This window comes from Protopterus annectens, chromosome 1.part0, assembly GCF_019279795.1.
Source record: "Protopterus annectens isolate FY-2018-M chromosome 1.part0, PAN1.0, whole genome shotgun sequence".
NCBI lineage: Eukaryota > Metazoa > Chordata > Ceratodontiformes > Protopteridae > Protopterus > Protopterus annectens.
The window spans coordinates 1,206,491,839-1,206,512,625 of record NC_056725.1 but is presented as its reverse complement, the minus strand read 5'-3'; the positions used below and the strand labels follow the sequence as shown (position 1 = coordinate 1,206,512,625).

Below are 20,787 nucleotides of genomic sequence, written 5' to 3'. Positions count from 1 at the left end.
TCATGTAGTTAAAACTCTCAGCTTCAAAACAGTGACACAGACAGCCTTTAAAAACAACAGTCTCCTGAATTTCTACAAATCTACAGCAATTACTTCAGCAGAAATGTGTCCAAATATAGAAAATGCTATGAGATTTGCTGCAGTTTTTGGTAGCATGTACTGCTGTGAGCAGCTATTCTCCAGAATGAAGTGTGAAAAGCAAATCAATCTCATCACAGATGCACATCTGGTAGATGCAATTCGCATTGCCCTTTCAACAGCTGGAGACCCATTTCCACTTGATCCCTGCACTGCTTCTGGTACCATGCAGTTAGAACTCTCTTAACTTCTGAACAGTGATTTAAAGAGAACCTTCAAAGTCTCCTGAATGTCTATGAATCTACAGTACTTGCTTCTGCAAAAATATATGCATATATACAAAACATTATGACATGGCATAAATTTCTACAAAGATGATCTTTCACAGCACTTTTTGGCATCATGTACTGTTGTGGGCAACTCTTGTCCAGAATGTAGAATGTGAAAAGTAAATCAGTATCTGCTATCACAGATGCAAAGCTGACAGATACACTTTGCACTGCCACTAAAACAGTTGGTGTAGACAGACTACTTGTGCAAAAACAAGCAGCATCACACATCCAATTTTAATGGGACCTATTAACTATGGTTTGTCATGTTACATCTCAGCTGACTTTTTATTTTGGATTTTGACATCTGTCATACACTTTTCGGTAAAATTTCACCTGGATTTGCAAAGTTATACCAATGTGTATTTGCACCACTACACTTGTCCTGGTGTAACAAGGATACTATAAGTAAATATCCAAAGTTGTAGGCTTGTTTTCAGTCTAGCAAGAATACATTATTGATCCTGAAACCAGCAGTGTTTGTTTTTTGTCCAATGACTTGAGGTGAACAACTGACTGTGGAGTGTATAAAATGTAGATACATCTTCAGTATGGTCATGTGTCCCTCCTAAACCTCTCCAGATACAGTAATTGGCCCCTGAACTAAAAAAGGTTGTGGACACCCCTGTTCTACACAGTGCCACTAATGAAGGTCTGGAAGGAAAAGACTGTCTTTTTCTTGAAAACAGAGTTATACAACAGGGTTACTATACAAGGTGAAGAAGGTATGAAAAGGGTTTGCCAAGACTGAAGGAATGGTCTAAAACAACACATCTTAGTTTGAATGCAAAACATATAAAATAAAATGCCTGGGAAGAAAAAAAAAAACAGGAAAAGACTAAAATGTGCAAGGAATGCAGCAGTAACAACAAATGAAAGTGATTGTGGCGCAATCACATTATAAGGTCTATAAAATATAAGCAAGCAATGGGAAACAGAACAGACAAAGGTTGGAAAAAAAAGGAATATGTATCACTGGAAGAAAGCAAGATGTTTTATTTATTATTTATTTATTCAACATTTGTTTTGTCTGACCAAGAGCAAGGCTATTAGAAGGGGCCCACACAATGTCACCAAATAAAATGCAAGTACTCTCAAAACTTCAATATCTCTACACAGATCAACCACAATGAAAGGTTTAAATATATTTAATAATAATAAAAGAACAAGACAATACTAAATATATATTCACAATGACATCAGAGTTCAAAACCACAGCACATATTTAAAATAACATTGCAGTACAGGCTCACACAAATAAAGAACAATATCTAAACTAAGCTTCACTATATTCCTGACTATATCTAAGAGAATTACTATGACCTAAGAACTTACTAATAGAGCAAGACAGATGTGATGAATGGATCTTCTAGTTGTTGTCAGGTCCAAGACAGAATACAGAATGCTCTGTCTTACTAAGAAACTTCTCAAAACAAAATCTCAAATATTACTGCTGGGCTAGCTTGCAGAATTATGTAATTTCTGATCATCTGACTTCTAGTTCCCAGGTGAAATCCCCATTTTTAGAAGCTGGCAGCATTTAGCACCTACGTGCAAACATATACAGACAAAGGCTTTTGCTCAAATCTTGGCAGGTACTGGAAGTCATAAAACAACTGCATTCCTTCATGCTTTCAGAGGTAGTAATTAATTCACTCCGAAGACAATTCAGAAAGCTTCCTAGTACAGAGTTTGTATCTCTAGCTGCAATGAAAACTGAAAGATACCATATTTTATGGTATACCCTATAAAGTAATTTCATTTTGGATATTTTTCTAAAGTTTGCTAGACTGAGGCTAACCTCCTATTTTAAAATTTCCACTGCTAAAACATATACATTTAAACAGTTACAACTGTGCATGTATATTTCAGTTCTCTTCCAGTAGGGCACACTGTGGATACATTTTAAACACAGGACTTTGCAAATACCCTTTCAACACAAACATCTGTACAAATAAGTTTGATATACACATGACATACAGTTCTAATACATTTGTAACACACGCATCTTATATGACATACAGTTTTAATACATTTGCAACACCACCGTTTTGCATAAATTAGTTTCATATTCACAAATGACATAATTATTTACAAAATTCCAGCTAGCTGTGCTGGCAGTATCTCCCTTCATCACATCATGTTATATGGGTAACTGATAAGACCCTGTCAAGAGAGGAGTATGCATTTATGGAGACATCATCAGTAACGACGTAGAACAGATTCAGTTCAGGAGATGACAAAAGATAATGCAAACACTGAGGCAGTGATCATACAGGGCTAGACTAGAACAGCTTACAGTGTATACAAAGTTTTGGTAGATTGGGGATAGATAAACTAAGTGCTTCAAGTGTATCCATATTGCACAGGTAACTACAGCCTCTTAACATCTGAGTACAGGAGAACAGCATCTGAAGTTATAGGGTGGATAACCCAAGAGAAACATGAAAAAGGCATTATTTCAGGAATTCCTCGTATAAGGATGTTGTTTCTTCTGCTGTATGCCTCCAAGTCTGTATTTTTTGCTGCATTTCTTCTAGGACAGATTTATTATTTATTAGTTGTTTTTGGATTTCTTCTATTTTTATTTAATTTGCTGCAGATTTGGCTTCAACATGTGCTAGGCGAGAAACAATTTGTTCCAATGAAGTTCCAAATTTTGTCATTTGATCTGAAAAGTTTTAGATTGCAGACTGTATGGGCAATAAAGCTGATTTCAGATCATTCATGGAGTAGGCCCCCTCAGGCTTTGCTTTAGAAGTGGATTTCACATTTTCTTGTTGTTTTTGGGAACTTCATGATACCTTAAAAAGTATTTTTTCCACACTGTTGGAAAATCACACTACTTCCAAGAATATTGTGATAGAAAGAGCTCACAGAGCTCACCGAAGATCACAAAACCCTAATAATCCATGTCAGGTCTATGCAAAAATCCTGAACTACCAACATGTACAAGCAATCCTTCGAGCAGCAAAACAAAAAGGTACTCTTTTATGGCAGGGTTACAGCATATAATTTGCACAGGATTTACCAATGCCTATTAAACAAGAAAGGCAACAGCTGACTCCTTATTGTGCTTTTCTCATCTCAAAGAAAATAAAATTCAAATGAAATACCCAAGCATGCTCTCATTCAAAAATAAAGAGCAGAAATACTTAATAAAAAACAAGTCAGAAGCAAAAACGGCGAAATTGAAGTGTATTAACCCACCACGGAGTTTGCGCAGGAATGGGCGCGTCCGCCATGATTGACATGCGGGAGGGAGGGGATTAACAATGGCAATGACATGTTAATGGCCTTTCCATTCAACAAACATAAGTGTTGCCAAGAAATGTTTACGGAGAAGTACCGTTAATCTTCGCCTAACCACATGCTCACATTTACAGCAGATGTTCCAGTTTTTACAAAGCCTTTTCCCCCATGCATGCCCCACAGCATTACAAATGTTAACAGACTGACCCTAATGAATTTGGACATATTTGTAAAGAGAAGCATTTCTGTTTTTTTTTTCACGATATAACGTGAATCACACCCACCGCAGGTCTGTATTTTTCAAACTCGTTTGTCCCCATTGTCAGTGTGTGCCTGTGGACAGAAATGCCTCACAGCATTACAGTGTGGGCTCAGATTTAGGTAGTTAAAATATTGTGACAGTACCGAATGGATGGTCGTATCACATGACATCAGGATTTACTGACATGTTTTCCCCGTCTTGTCACTTCATCCTCCTACTGCTCAACTTCTTAATGCAAGAACTGTGGACTGGTGTCACAAACCTAAAAGCCATTACTGGGCTAACTGTCTATCTTAGCAGCGTCGAATGTGTGATATTCTTCAGTAAGTGCAATCATTAATGATTTGCCAGCAAACCACACAGTCTTTAGAAGGCTCATTTGAAAAATGAGATGTGTACCGTGTTTTCTGTTTATAAATGTAACTGTACAAACAGTACTTGCCTTTGCACTTTTGCACCAATATGCAAAATAAAAAAAAAATGATTTCACAGCAATCACATCTGTGTTTTATGTTATGCATACAAATTTTTCTTTATAATCTAATTTTTTTGTGCAATTACCTTTTGTTTTGGTGGATTTGAATACGCGTATAATGTTTTCGGTTTACAGATCCATATTACCTTGTGTTAAGGTGGCATATTTCAATCAAACGGTGGGCGGTGCAGTCAAAATGCTCACAGGCGGGGTTTGGGAGGGGCTTGCTGCTGCGCATCTGGTGGGTTAATACACTTCAATTTTGCCGCAAAAACTGCCTTTATCAAGGCATTTGGAGAACTTCCCAAGCTCTAAAAATTGTTTTTCCCTATTTACAGCCTAACAAGAAAAGGCTTACCCGTATGATGTATGCTGTGTATGTCAGTTAAATATGAAAAACAAGCTCCAAAAATGCCTCTAATGAACCTCCATGGATTTTGCTGCATTCCTACATCATAAATTAGTTTTTAACAGTAATGGATCCAAGGAACAGGCCAAGAGCTCCGGTGCAACATTCTAAGCAAAGAATGGTCACAGCATATATTGTCCCAACTGGAAACACGTTCTACATTTTTTGTTCCTCTTTTCCTCTTCCTGCTAATAGATGGACACATTAAGCAGTGGCACAACCATGTTTACTTCCTCCTAGCAAAGCCTGACTGAGAACTGGGTAAATTTCTTTCAGTTAGCTCGTATTTTGGGATTACAAATATGAAGAAATAAAGCATTACATCAAGAATTCATATTGGGTTCATGGTTTAGGCAAATAAATCGAAGGGCTGATATGCAAGAACCGAAAATACAAGGTTTGGAGGGCAGGAATGACATAACCTAATGGCAAGCTATAGCTGCTATAACTTGCACAGACTGAGTTTATTGTAGCATAGTTACTATTATACTAAATGTTACAATTGTTAATGTAGTTTAGTATGTTAACTAGCTAGCTTCCAAAATGTAAATGCTAGTACTGCAAAACACAACTTAGATAAACTGATCTTTATAAAAATATATTGCAATTTTTTTCTCTCTCTCTTCTTCTTCTCTCTCTTTACATAGACCGTAGTGATTGAAATTAGTAATTGTAAATGAGAAACACTGCAATGACATGTTCAGGACAGGGTATTGTTGTAGTTCAAAGATAAGGAAAATGCTATTAAGAAGCTATATATGTAGAAATGTATCTTGTTTGCAATACAAATATATATATAGCCAATAGGGTAAGAAAAAGTAAGAGAAGATTACATTTGACATATGACATTATAACTGCTTTAGTTTATGAAGTGTTTCTAAATATCTGCTCAAAAATGGGTCACGGTAGGGATATGTTTTGAGTGTGTGGGGTTGCACATCTTGTGCTCAATGTTATTTGTACATAATGTATATAGAGGGTTGATATGTTCATTTGTATTGTATCAACTTACTAGTTATTCATATCTGACTTATATTGCAATAGTTTGGTTTACTCAAGACTTATCACTTATCTGGCTATTCCCTCTCTGAGATTGGGTAGCTATGTGGTTAGGCACAAGGGTAGTTCTAAGAGGTTTAAGTGCTACAAAACAACCAAGTATGGTACATCTCTATTTAAATCTTTTTGGATACATGATGAGGGAAGGACTATCAAAGCCTTTTTTAACAATGCGGACTACGCTTCTCATGATTGAATGCTGTGTGGGATAGATTCATGGAAAGTGAAGGGCTTGCAGGATGTTAAGAAAAAGAAATTAGTCCTACACCTAATATATCAATCACAGGCAAATACCATATTTCTCCGAGAAACGCACCTGCTAAATGAGGATTGGAATAAGGATAGAGAGAGACCCTGGCTAACGTCAATTATTGCTTCTGTCAGTAAAACTAATTCAAAAGGAGTAGTTATTTTGATTAAGAAATCATTTAAAGAGGGAATTACTGAATGTGGTACAGACAATATTGGAAGATGGTGTTATTTTAGTTGCCTAAATCCTTTATCCTACAAGCCTACACTTTTTCTCAATATATATGGGCCTTGTTCAAACCAACAGGATTTCATAATACAAGTATATAATCTTCTATCAAAATTCCCTAATCACGAATATGTGGTGGGGGGAGATTGGAACATGGTTATTGATCCCTTAAATGACAAATCCAACACGAATAATAAATGTAATAAACAAGCGATATTTGCCTTAGAGGACCTAGTATTAGAATTCTCCCTATCTGATCCTGCTCTCTTGAATAACCTGCTCACCCAAGGGGATAAGTTTACATTCTACTCCCCATGCCATAAGTCGTGGTCCAGGATTGATTTTTTTCTGATATCAGAATCTATTCTAAATGAAAAAACAATATACTCAACCAGTCCGAGATTTTTATCAGACCACTCTAAAATAACACTGAAACTTATCCTCTTAAAAAACACCCCAAATCAAAAAACCTTACAGACATGGTCCCTAAACCCTAATCTTCTTGACAAAGAAGAAATAATAAAAGAAATTAACAATGTACTAGACGAGCTCAGAGCCAATTTCTTAACCTCAAATATGCCACTAGACATTTTATGGGCAGCCACCAAAACTAAAGTTAGGGGCCTCCCTAATTCAAAAAGCCTCCTACTTTAAAAAAACTAACAATAGAGAAAGAATTTAAAATTAAGCAGAAAATCCAAGACATTGAAAAATCACTCCAAGAAAACTTTAGTCCTGATTTAGAAGCCCGACTAATTAATCAACAGAAAGAAATATACTCAATGCATGTACAAAATCTCTCATTCCGAAAAATGAAACTCCTTGCCAACTATTCTGAATGGACCCAACAACCCTCCAAACTATTAGCTAGACTCATAAACATTCATCAAGACCCCCCTAGGATTCTACAAATAAATATAATAACGAACTACATATGAATAACCAAGATATTCTGACCATTTTCAAAAAAATATACAATAATCTATATGGTCCGCAAGATGCAATACATCCAGAGTCCTATAATGATTTTTTCTCCAGTATCTCATTTCAACAAATTGAAAAACATCAAACTGAATTCCTGGAAGCTCCTTTAAGAACAGAAGAAATTATGGAAGCAATTAAAAGTCTAAAAAACAACAAAGCCCCAGGTCCGGATGGCTTCACTTCTAATTTTTATAAAAAATTTGCTTCTAAAATATCTCCTATTCTTCTTAAAATCTTTGAATATATTAGTAAATTTGGATTTAGGGACCTATACCTAAACAATTCTAAAACCATCTTTATTTACAAACCAAATACGGACAAATCTAACCCATCTAACTACAGACCAATTTCGCTTATTAACACAGACATTAAAATCATGACTATGGTTCTAGCATATAGACTTAAAAATGTCCTCCACACAATCATTTCTCCACAGCAATCAGGCTTCATAAAAGCTAGACAAACCTGGGACAACACACTCACTTTAGATGTAGCCATTTAACTTTCTGCAAACCATAAACTTCCCTATTACCTTATGGCACTCGATGCCACAAAAGCCTTTGATAGAGTCAATCATGAATTCTTGTTGCTGACTCTAAAGCAATTTAACTTTCCAACTAATTTTATACCACTCTGTATATTAATAAACTATGTTCTTCTAAAATAAAATTAAATAATGGAACAAGACAGGGCTGTCCCCTCTCACCCTACCTCTTTGACACACACATATATATATATATATATATATATATATATATATATATATATATATATATATATCGAACCCCTATTTATATACTTAACACAAAAGACATTTCACCACATTCCCAATATTTTAGGGACGAATCTGGTATTTTCAGCCTTTGCTGATGACTTCATCATATATTTCCAGTTACCTAATACTGACTTAAAAAAAATTCAAAACACTATCGAAACCTTCTCGAAAACTTCCAATTATGAAATTAACCCTTCAAAATCTCTTATTTTTCCAATTAACCCAAGCAATCATAAAGAGCCTCTCTTTCTTATAATCCAAATTAAGTTGAAATATACTTTTAAGTACCTAGGGATAATTTTTGACCATAACCATAATAACTCCTTACAAAATAATCTTGCCAAATCATGGACAAACATCGAAAATGATATAGACAGGTGGAAGAATATGAAATTCCCCTTTTTATCTAAAGTAGCAATTATAAAAATGAATATCCTACCCAGGTTATTATACCAATTTAATGCAACAAACAGCAACATTCCTTTAAACTTCTTCAAAAAGATAAACACAACTTTAACTAAATTCATTTGGTTTCCTAAGACCCCACGAATCTCCCTACCAAAATTAATGCTTCCAAAAAACAAAGGGAGACTGGGAATACCAGATTTTAGATTATACTATGACATAATTTGTGCCAACAGACTCATGTTAATTGCAGACCATAATCCAATTAGCTCTACTTATTTCCCCCAATGGGTTGGTCTGTGGTATGCACAAGCTGTATGCAAGCTGTGTAACATAAATCCCAAATCAATCTTCTTCTTCTTCTTTCGGCTTTTCCCGGTTAGGGATCGCCACAGTGGATCACCTGTCCGCTCATGATTGGCAGTGGAGATTTACGGTGTCGAGTTGCCAGCCCGGCGCCCAACCTTCCACAGAAGGCACACACACGCACGCACTCACACCTAGGGCCAATTTAGAGAGTCCAAGCCACCTACAGCATGTCTTTGGGATGTGAGAGGAAACCCACACAACCACAGGGAGGACATGCAGACTCCACACAGAAGGCACCCCAGCCAAGGATTGAACCGGAGGACCTCTTACTGTGAGGCGGCAACACTAACCGCTGCACCACCGTGGCCACCCATAAATCCAAAATCAATACCTTTCATAAATAAACCTGTGTTAAAAGACATGAAGCTACATAAACTAATCAAATATAAAATAAATCTATTCCAGAAGTTTTCTTCACTAGGTCTAACAAACGCGCTTATTCTTTTGCAACCCATTCATTTAAATCCAAATCTAAAACTGGGTAATAAAATGATAAATCTTGACCAATTTCACCAAATTAAAAACTTAAATGTCTGGAATTTATATGCCATTAAGGATAACTCTCTAAAGGACATAAAAATAAAATTTGAACTTAATAACAAATATACAATAATTCTGAGACAAATCAAAGAGTTAGTATCTACTTTGGGTAATTTCCCTAATGATGGTCAGGAAGAAATAAACATTGCCCTATCCCTCCTGAAGTGTCTAAAGATTAAAAAGAAAATGTTATCAATTACATACAGCTTTATCTCAACCATTAAATATCAATCTTCTATTACATTTGCACAGTACTGGAGAAACAAAAACTCAGAACTGACAGAGGTTCACTTCTCCCAAGCAGTAAATAATACAGCCAGGTTTGCCCTGTTCAAGAAATTACTATATAGACAATTAATGGTAAATAATAATGCATATTATACCCAGGAGCGTCTTAACAACTTCTTTCCAAATACTTCACCTCTCTGCCCCTTCTGCCCCACAGTGACAGCTGACCTCCTGCATATCCTGTGGTACTGTAAATATGCACAGAGCTTATGGAACTCGCTTAGGATTACACTGGAAAAAATGGGTTATGGGAAATCCTCCCTTTCATGGGAATTTGCTATATTGCATGTGGGTAAAAGGGCCTTCCCACTAATGAAGTGAGAGTCCAGATTGCTCTCTTTATGCTAATTAAGCTTTATATAACACAGAACTGGTTGGACCGTTCTAAAACAAACTGGGAAAGTTTTACAAAGATGGCATTCAAGTATATGCTATCCCATAAACTAACTACGGAAAATATTAGCAAACGCATGAAATACCTTAACTTCTGGAGTACAACCTTAGACTGTATCCTGAAGTAATATAAAATGGCTTTACACCTTTCCTATACTAGTACTATGGCTAGTCCTTCCCTCCAAAGGATTTTAACTCATTCAATTCCTTTATAGTTACTTCAAAGTGTTAATATAGTAGTAATAATAATAGTGTAAGAATGTAGCACTATATGTAAATAGTTGTATATGTGATGTTTTCATATTATATTCTTTATTAACTACTGATTTTTCAATTTTGTGCCAGTAATGATAGTTTGAATTACTTGAGTGAAGATTGTCATGTATCTTTTAATAGTATAGTCTCTCCTGTCATATTAAGAAAGTAAGCTTTAAATGTTTTAGTTGGTTATGTGAATGTTTATTGGCCTTATTTGTCTCTGTATGCTGACCAGTTTCAGTAAAATGTTTTTTGTAAATGTTGTACCAAAATAATGAAACAAAAGTAAAATAAAGCTTTGAAAAAAAAAGAAAAAGGCATTATTTCACAGAAAGGGTAATGTGTGATTGGAAAAGGTTAGTACGATCACAAACAGTAGCAGAATTCAAGAAAACATGGGACAGAAGGTACTACTTTCAAGAATATGCAGCTTATTCAAATCATAAAAACATTTCCAAAGCATGTGATAGAAGTGATCTTGCATGTTATCAAATGATATGTTCTATGAATGCAGCTGGAAGAATAGCCTTGTGTAATAAAATAGCTAATGTTATGCAGAAAAACTAGCACATCAGAAACAGTGCACCAGTGATACATCAATCAGAATTAAATGTTAAAAAAAAAAAATCAGCAAAATTGCAAGGCACCTGTCTGGCACATCATTTAAAATAATGTATGCAACTGCAGTTTTCCAGTTTTAGTTGTGAATTCAGTGCTTCTCTGTTTACAAATTTTGCTTGTCGTATTTACACCTAAATCAGTGCAACCACTGCTAGGGAAAGTTCAGACAATCTGACAGAACCTTTCATCTGCAAGTCTATGTAAACTTCATTACTGCATTTGCCATGAATTTTTTTGAGAAACATGTTCAAAATGCATTTTCTTTAAACTAAATGTGCTATCCAGAAATGTATACAGGTGTACATTTTCCTGAAGTTCTAGCAAAAAAAAAAAAATCAAAGATGGCAAAGTTGTTCTCATAAAATTCTTGTTTGTATTGAAGTGTTGTGGTGTACTGCTGTTCAATAAACAAAAGGAACACACACACACACACACACACACACACACACACACACACACACACACACACACACACACACACACACACACACACACCCCATAACAGCGTCAATAAGCTTAAAATGCCAACTATTCCCATGATTATGCTTCAAAAGGTAGGTTATTTACTGAAAATGGCCATTGCTAAGTTTTTCTCCACTTGTAGACTATTATCAGGTTATTCCATTAATGTCAGTGTATTTGGTTTCTGTTGTGCAACTCCTGTCTGAACCTGTGCCAGCTAGTAAAACAGTGCTGAGTTCATAACACTAGGTGAAATGGTCTACAGCCTATATACTATGCACCTTGCACCTCCTTATCAATGATGCCAGAGTCCCGAGTGGTACTGGTGTAAAATTATGTTGTAATATTTGTGTGACCTGCCCCTGACATATCTTTTAAACTTATTCCCTTTCACAGTAAAACAATTTATATATATATATATATATATATATATATATATTTTTTTTTTTTATAACAAGGCAATAATGCTGTACTTTCTTATGGCCTTAGGCTGTGTACTTATCTGTTTATATATACTGCATTAACTATTAGTGTGCGCACTTTTATTTTCTACAAGGAATTTAAAATTATCATCTGTTTTTGTTTCTTGTTTATATTTTGAATTTAAATACATAGGTTCATAGGTTCATACTAGGCTATCTGCCCAAGGGCATTTATAAGCCTAGCCCATAGTTTGAATAAAAACTATGCCTATCATTTTGCTGTGCTCTGTCAAGCAGTGTGACTGAAATAATCTGGGGGGGTATATATATCTCTCCATCATTTGGTCAAATTCTCTTGAACAAAGCCAGGTGCTCTGAGGTGCTCTGTACCACATTTTTGTTTCGGGATTTTGTTCCACAGCATAGGATGATCTGGTGTCCCTCCTGTCCCTCCAGCACATTCTATTTATAACCGTGTAAGTCTTTAAGTCTGTTCTGAGGAACTAGATTTTGGAACTAGATTCATTCATGAAGCATATTCATCAAATCTGGGTTTGACATGGCCTGTCAGGCTGTGGGTGCACCTCTGAGCTGAACTGAATACAGCTGGAGTTCTCTGGAGTTCATAAGAGTCATTTAAGACATATTTAGACCCCCCTTTATCCTTTTTTTTGAACTTTAACTTTGTGCAGCAGGTGTCTGGTCAGGGTACATCATATTGGGGGGACGTATTTCGAGCGGGGACGATGAGGGATGATGAGTTCTAGTGGTGAAAGTACCTCCCTTGAGATCTCTTCAGATTCATGATCAGAAGGTTTTCCTAACTACTTTAGCAACATGAGTGTCAAACGAAGGCTACTGTCAAAACTTGTCCCCCCATCCCCTGATGACTTTTTCTGTGCTCAGTGGATTGCCACCTATATGGCTAGGGGGTACCTTGTTTTTTTTCCCAGGGTATGATGATGCATTTTTTTTGGCTTGAAACTCAGGCCATGGCTCTATCCGTTTCTTCTGAGTTGAGGCTGGAGGAGAGGACATCTGTGTCAGATGTGTTTGTATTTTCGCCATGTTTCGAGTCATCTGCAAACTTTAAACTTTGTCATAACCTGTGTTTGCTTGTACTTCCTTCAAAGTAGATGCTATACAGTGAGACCCAGGACTGACACCTGACACCAGACAACACCACATGTGACAGACAGCTTTGACTCTGACACTGGGACTCTGCACCTGTTGTTTGCAACACTGGGTAGTTTAGCCAGTTTGCAACCCGGGATTATGTGGTTTTTTTTACATTCAAGCTGATTTGAGTTCTTTCTGATGGGTGGCTGTATGGACTGCCTTTCCTCATCAATGGGCCTGACTGACTCGAAAAGTCAACTAAGTTTAAGAGGCAGGAGGAGGATCCTTTGACAAAAAAAACAAACTAAGTTGCATCAAAGTCTGCTGCAAGTTCCTATGTCTTTATTTGAGTTCCCAAGGCATCCATGGCTTTTGAGATAAGAAGCAAGCTAATGGAGAAGTTTGCACTGATCCTGTCAGCCAGTATGTTAGCAAAGTGTAGGTTCAGTAATTTTCACATCATTTTGAACTAATTCTGAGCATATCTGGGAGTTTCCCCCCTCTGCCTTATGATTGTCTTTAGAGTCCTTGGCGATTTTTCTCTCAAAATTTGCCTTGGATGATTTCTTGGTGTTGTCTGATTTTGGGGCCGAATGAATGATGTGAGGTGAAACCTGTTAGTGCTGGGGTGCTCTCAGGCCTTGAACCAGGTTTTTTCATACAGCAGCACAGACACTTCTATATTATTGAGAAGGGCAGTAGGGCAGTATGTTGAGATTGAGAGCTGCAGCACTGGCACTTTGCACCTTTTTAGTTTTGTTTTTTAGGGTGTAGGTTTAGAATTTGTGCAAAAAGGCACTATGTCCAGCATGTCATCCCAGGCAGACAGACATTGGATCCCCTTGATGACACCGAATTTAGACAATTTATTTAAGGATCATCTTATATCACTATTGTGGCATCATTCCAGGTAGGTGAATGCAAGTGTCAGGGTCATTCAAGGTGCCTGTCATACATAAGAGGAATAGAGCTCTCAGTCCCTCCTCGATGTCCCAGGAGGTACGCCTCAAGTCGCGTTCACCAGACAATGACTGAATCTGCTTTTTGTGTTTTGTGGAAGAGGGAGTTTGATTGTACATGAGCATTGTGTAACATTGCCTCAATATTCTGTTGTTCACTCACCATTGAGCTGAGACACTAGCAACTGATCCTCCCTACTACATACTAGAGTAGGTAGATAAAGAGACTTTCAAAGGTGGAAGTGGGTTTTAGGGGGGTGGTGGGGTACTATCTATAATAAGAGGTGCAAGTACAAGGTGCAAGTAGTGCTAGGCTTTACAGGGAGAGAATAGAGAACAGAGGAATCAAGTAGAGGGAATCAAGTAGAGATATACTTTTCAGTTATAGGGATCAGCAGTACAGCATAGGCTACAGGGAAGGGAAGGGTAAGGGTAATTTTTGAAATTTGAATGAAATAGAGAATATTTTAACCTTTTTTTTATTGTTTAGTGTGCAACACTCTTTGTGGCAACAGTGGCACTTCCCATGCTAGCAGGGCAGGTTTAGGGCTGAAGGGGCTGAGGGGGCAAAATCAATTCAATGGACTTGGCTAAAAACTGTACTAACTTCTTCTGGCTGGACTCAAAGCTTGACAGGTTCTTCACACTCACTCCCTTCCCACTGTCCCTCAAACCCACCTCCTTCCTAAGGCAATGGAACTCTGAAACTGGACTACTCTGGTTCAGTAAGGTGGAAAACAAGAGATTTTTTTTTTTTATTACAGAGATAAGGAAAAAAAGACAGTAAATGCGCTGTATGTTAAATCGGCTTTTTGGTGCACTTGTGTGTGTAGCCTTGCAACAATTGCACCAATTCGGACAAAAGGCTGCTCAGTGCTTCCCACTCCCACTGGTAAAAAGAAAGAACAGAAGGCCTTATCAAATGTTTCTCTGTATTAAAGAAAATGAGCTAATGACACTAGAGGAGGTGTGTCACAAACAACTTCTCCAGCCTGTACTGTGTGCAAAGACACCAAGTTACATGGCCCTGTTGTACACAAATCATCACCCTACTGACATACTCAGATTCAGGAATTTTCAAGAAAGCACTGTAACATATTAAGGCTTTGTCTAGCTCACAGAAAGCAAGAATTCTGAACAAAAAAGGCTAAAAAAGAAAAGAATGCCACACTTCCTTGTCCCAAAGGTCTGTTCATGTTGCTAGTAATGAGAGATCCAGTATGTGGGGATGACTCCTGTGACTAGGAAGGAACACTGTCTGGATGATTCTTCTGACATCGCAAGGAAGCAGCTGTCCCAGCTATGGTAAGCATCCGAAGAGAATCACCATACCAATATTCAGATGTCAGACTACAGTCACTCTACAAACTTTGGATTTGTTCTACAGTCACTGGAGAATAAGGAAGTCGCTCCTTCAGCATTCTAGCAGAAGATACAAACCTCTATCTCTGCATTCACTTCTGAGGAAGGTTTCTTCCAAGTGGAGTTTAAATGAAAACTCCTTCCATGGTGTGGTAGCACCCATGCAGAGAAGCAATGCCGGCCACATCTCACAGACAACAGTGGTACAGTGCAGTGCAGCCCACGTCTCACAGATAACAGTGGTGCAGTGCAGCAGACAAGGGGAACTAATGGGGTAGCAGGAAAAGTACTAAAGAGAAAAATAAATAGAAAAGCACCTTTTGCAATCAGATCCAAGTGAGTTTCTGTAAAAGGCAGGAATGGTGGCAACAACAAAGGAGTGACTGTCTTAAGAACAAGACATGTCTTATCTGCATAGCTTTTGGAAAATCCTACTTTGCAATAACTCTCAAAGATGTAAGTTCACTCAGCCTTTTAATGAAAAAGTCCTTAGCACTATTACCAGGACAGGAAGTGAAGCTGATGACCATTTGTGGAATCCAAATTTATGCACATTTCACTTGGCTTTCCCTGTCTTGGACCTCACTATAGACACATCAGCTCAGCTCTAGGCCTCAGTAAATGGAAGGAACCTGTTGCAAAAGGGTTAAATTCCCTTACAGTATCTCACTTGCCCACATCCATGATACTAAGGGTTCTTTAGCAGTGAAGTTCCTAATTAAGGTTAAGAGAGATGAAACATAGACTACAAGACCAGAAAGAATAGCAGCTTGCAGTGAAAAGCCAAGCACTTGAGATTATTATGAATGACCCACTTGGAAAGAAGATGTTGGATGGGTTTCTAAAATGATCATGATTTGAGATTTTATAAAAGAAGTTTCTCAGGAACTGACAGAGGAGGAAGAACTCTGCATAAAAAAGTTCTGGGGGCAATGAGAGGGCACAGTTCATGAAAGAAACTTCAAGAGAGCTAGTAGCACTGAGTTCAAGTCACAAATTCAATAGCATCCTCCACTTTCAAGGACTATCCCCCTTCTCAAACCGTGCAAGTTGCCCTTACTTATTTTGAGGATATTTTGTGGGTAGGAGTGTGCTAAACTCCACTCAAGGGCCTTTACTGCATTTGAGAGACAGGAAAAGCAACAGATTAGCATTGCTGTTTACTTCAAAGTACCTCTACAGCACTGAAATAAGTGCAATGCATACTGCTAAATTCCAATCATATGACCTGATTTTTTACTCAAGAAAAGAGGGCCTATTAATACTGCAGCATTCTGGACACACTTACAGGTTCATAGCTTCATAGGTGTACTACAGACAAATTATTCTAGAAGACCAGTAGGAGGTTAGACACCACAGTTTACCTCCTCTCACTGTCCATAAGGGACTGAGGGACCAGAAAAGGGGTGGGGTGGAATTAATGGTTACATATCCAATTATAGAAATTAGACTTAAAGAGAGTGAGGCAGTGACTTTGATGTGGTGTGGGGGTTTGTTCCTGGGGCAGGGCTATCCTTTGGAAGAAACACCCATCCCAACAACAGGTTCTGTTTATATTACAGTGTAGGTTCAGGTCTCTACAACAGGCCATTTGTGGTGGTGCTGGTTTTACAAACATGCAGAAATTCAAGCAGGGCAGGATCACTTGCAGCCCTGTTGGCTCACTGAGGTCACCATTTTAGGAGGCTATAAGAAACAGAATAGAATGACAGAGCTTCAGACACACTGTACAGTTGGAAAGCTTATATCAGATTTTTTTTTTTTGCTAAGGAAACAGTAATATGCCAAAAGAATCATTATACTCCAATACTGGCCTGAAAAGAAAGGACGATAACAACAGTAACTCTTTGGCCATGCAAGAAGTACCTTTAGTAATTAGCTAGACTAGATGGAAGGACTTCTTACATTGGTCAAAGGAGAGTTCACTGTCCTTGGACATACCCTGATCTTTAATGACAGCATCATCTCTGTGAGAGTGTTATTCACGTTATAGGTACAGCAGTGTCCCTACAACCTCAAGAGTACTGTACATTTTATGTTAACCTCTAGTCCGTGGTTCTGATACCATGAATTTGTACAGGTAAGGCCCTCCTCTTGGAGGATATGGGTGATACTGGGAGAATGGACAGGCCCAAGTTTACAGTCATGAGCAAATTTAGCCAGATAGAGACACATGGCATTAACAATGATGTCAGAGAATTATACATCAAAAAGTGAAAGAAAGGTGACAAGCCTTCCTGAGCCAAGTATGTCACCAACCATGCCTCAGTGGGTAATGTATGTTAGCCAGTTTCTATCCAATGAGTTATGTAAGGCTTTATATTTAGCTGGTCAGTTAATCAAATAATGCCAGAGTGAGAGGTACTGTCATAGGCCTTTTCAAGGTCTAGATAGGCTGCATGTACTGATCTGTCTTCATCCAAACCCTCTGTACGTCTTCCAAAAATTATAGGCAGGTTAAGTAGACAAGATCTGACCTTCACAAAGCCAAACTGGTTTTGGCTGAGGAGCTGTAAGCTGCCGATATCCTGATTTATGAATTCCATAAACAGTTCCATTACTTCATAAATGAGAATGTATGGTTAATCAGTTTATAGCTTCCAGAGTTAGTGGTTTGGCCGTGCTTGTGGAGCAATAGCCAAAACGCCTCTTCTCCAATCGTCAAAAATGTAACTAGTGGACAGGCTGAAGTCAAATATGTTCACAAAAGAATCTGTAAAGTAAGTCTTTCATATTAACAAAGAAACATCCTGGTTTGTTATCTTGACACACAGTGCCAGTGTTTTTAATTTTGGAGAGGGCTTTGACTACTTATTCCAAGGTAACCACAGATGGCAATGCTGACAGATGATGGGGGGTGCTGTAAATGGAGGGGACTGAGCAAGAAGTTTGAGTTAAATCTCTCTGCTAGTACATTTGTAATATCCTTGGGGTCAGAATGGGTGGCACCATTTGATATCAGCTCAGTGAAGTGATGGGTACTGTGTCTGAGGTTCTTGACATAGTTAAAGACGACTTTTCTGGATTTCTTTTGATGTGGTAAAATATTTAATTCATATTTAGATTTGCAGGTCTAGATCTTTGGAGTCACTTCTGAATCGAAAAGGTTTGGGTTTATTCTTCATTGCTAGGAGCATTTTCCTCTTGTTATAGAGTTCACTGATCTACTGGTTTCACCAATTTATTTCTGAGATTATCACTATATTTGTGACAAATGGATACAGAAGCAAGATTTTTACTGAGAATACAACCCTATAACATAACAGGCAATTTTAGCTATGGAATACTCATGGGATGCAGAGCTTTTAAATCCTATCATGCTGAAAGGAAGGGCTATGATGTTAACCTTGTGTAAGTCTGTGAAGACAGTGGGATTCGAGAGATCTTGGGCTGGATCTTATGGATAATACTATGGCCTAGTAGTCAGGTCTGACCAAAAATTGGAAAACTAAAGACTTGGGCATAATAATGCCTTATTCCTAAGAACCAGAGCTATTAGATCAAAGCCTCTAGTAGAAGAGGACAGCGACTGGTTGAAAAAGTCAGCACAGACTGAACTCATAAATGGAACATAGTAGCTCGTTTCGCAGATGACACCATGTCTCTGTTACCCGTGTTACAACCAACTCAAACACAATTTACTCAGCAGAAATGCAACAGAGCATATGATACTGATGAAGCTGAGAACTCTCTAGTCTTCCTGCAGGCTAACATTAGGAGTTACAAATAAATTATTAGTCTAATGATGTTCTCTCCTTTTCCTAAAAGGAGCGCAACACACTAAAGGTGGGAATGCTCTCCTACAGTAGTAAAGAATTCAATCAGCTCATTATAAAAACGAAATGGATTTCACCACAGAGACTAGAAAGTAGATGTCTATAATGCATGTAAGCCAAAAAGAAAACCGAGATCATGTTTTAGCAGCTGGAATGACTGCTTCAGGGTATGCCAGTGTAAATCACGGAGTTTTCAGTGTATAAATATAAGTGCTATAGCATCAGAACTGTGTTGTCAGTTGAATGGTGAGCAAGAGATTGTTGGGCTACAAACAAAGGCAGTATGTTTAACAAGTTGCCACTCTATACAGCTGCTGTCCACTATGTTACCTGGATCCATTTTCTGGCTCTAATACTGCCCTTTCCCCAAGAAATTAAGGCTAACTGTCCAATCAGAATATTCTACTCTTCCAACCTAAAATTCCTTCAGGTATACAATTTGATTAATTAAATCACGCATTTGTACTAACTGTTAGAAAACTGGTTGTCAGCTGCAAGCCACAAACTTTGTCCACAGAGGTATCAATCCATTCACAAAATAATGGTTACCACTATCCATCTGTTACTAATGCATATCAGGAACACTCTCCAAAGGTGGGGCAAACAGTCTGCAGAAGATATGGGACAGGAATGACTTTAACCAGCTGTTTAGCTTCCTTCTTTTCAGTCATCTTCTCAACAGAAGCATCACTGTGGCCCAGCGGTAACAGAGTTCAATCCTGTCTGCTGGTTATAATCTGTGAAATGTAGGTATGTTTTTCCTGTGTTGACATGGCTTTTCTTCATATGCTATATTCTTCCCATGTCTAAAAACATACTGATTGACTGACTCCACTACAATGGCCTGGGTCATCATGTCTGAAAAGGGTCAAAAGACCAACTGACTTGCCAGATAATTAAATAATAAATAAAAACAGACTATATATTATGCCTGTAAGTTTACTTCAATGATTTGTTTAAATTAGTTTTATCAGCAGACGCCCACAGAACACTTCTGTTACTTCCCCACCTCTCGTCCTCTATCAGTTAGAACACAACAGTAAAACTCAATAGCCCTAGGGTGAGTCGTCACAGCCTTCTACAAATTTTTAACAAAAAAGATACTGCTCTTAGGGTCATAGGTAAGTACTAGGCTAGCTTCCCTTGCAAGTTATCTAAAGCCTAGCCACTTTCCTTTTTTGTACTCAAAATAACCTATCCCATTTGGTTACAGATTGACCTTATCCATTCCATGGTCAATAACTATATATTACTCATAATGAGAATAACTGAGATCATACCATAGATAATTTGAGGGGAACCATGCAAGGGGTAAAGAATTTAGAAGAAGCATATGCCTATTAGTAGTACAGGGGCAGTCCTTGGGTAAATTTTCTGTTTCCCATCTACAGATCTAAGTTGCGCCTGAAAATGGACAAGGATAAACTTTGTTTTACGTGAACAACAACAGTGAGATCCTCTGTGAAATATACCTATCCCTCGAAACCATTCTGTTGATGTTGCAGAAGAGGTTTAGATCCCTAGACCAAGTATTTCTGATGCCATTTGACTTGCTGATGTGCAGTAAATACATCAGTAATGGGTCAGAGGATGCCTTGCATGCCAGACATAGGTCACCTCTTAGCAATATGTGGGATACTGAGTGCAGTGACAAGGCTTTGAGTCAGTCTCTGTAGGATGTTATTTAGGCCTTGTTTTTAAGTAAGGTATCT

The 20,787-nt window shown here is 37.8% G+C and overlaps 1 protein-coding gene across 3 annotated transcripts in view; it reads right to left on the bottom strand.

The window, feature by feature from the left end:
* Nucleotides 1-20,787, bottom strand: part of SEC14L2 (SEC14 like lipid binding 2) — a 749,750-nt gene that overhangs the window by 385,751 nt on the left and 343,212 nt on the right. The window lies entirely within an intron of this gene.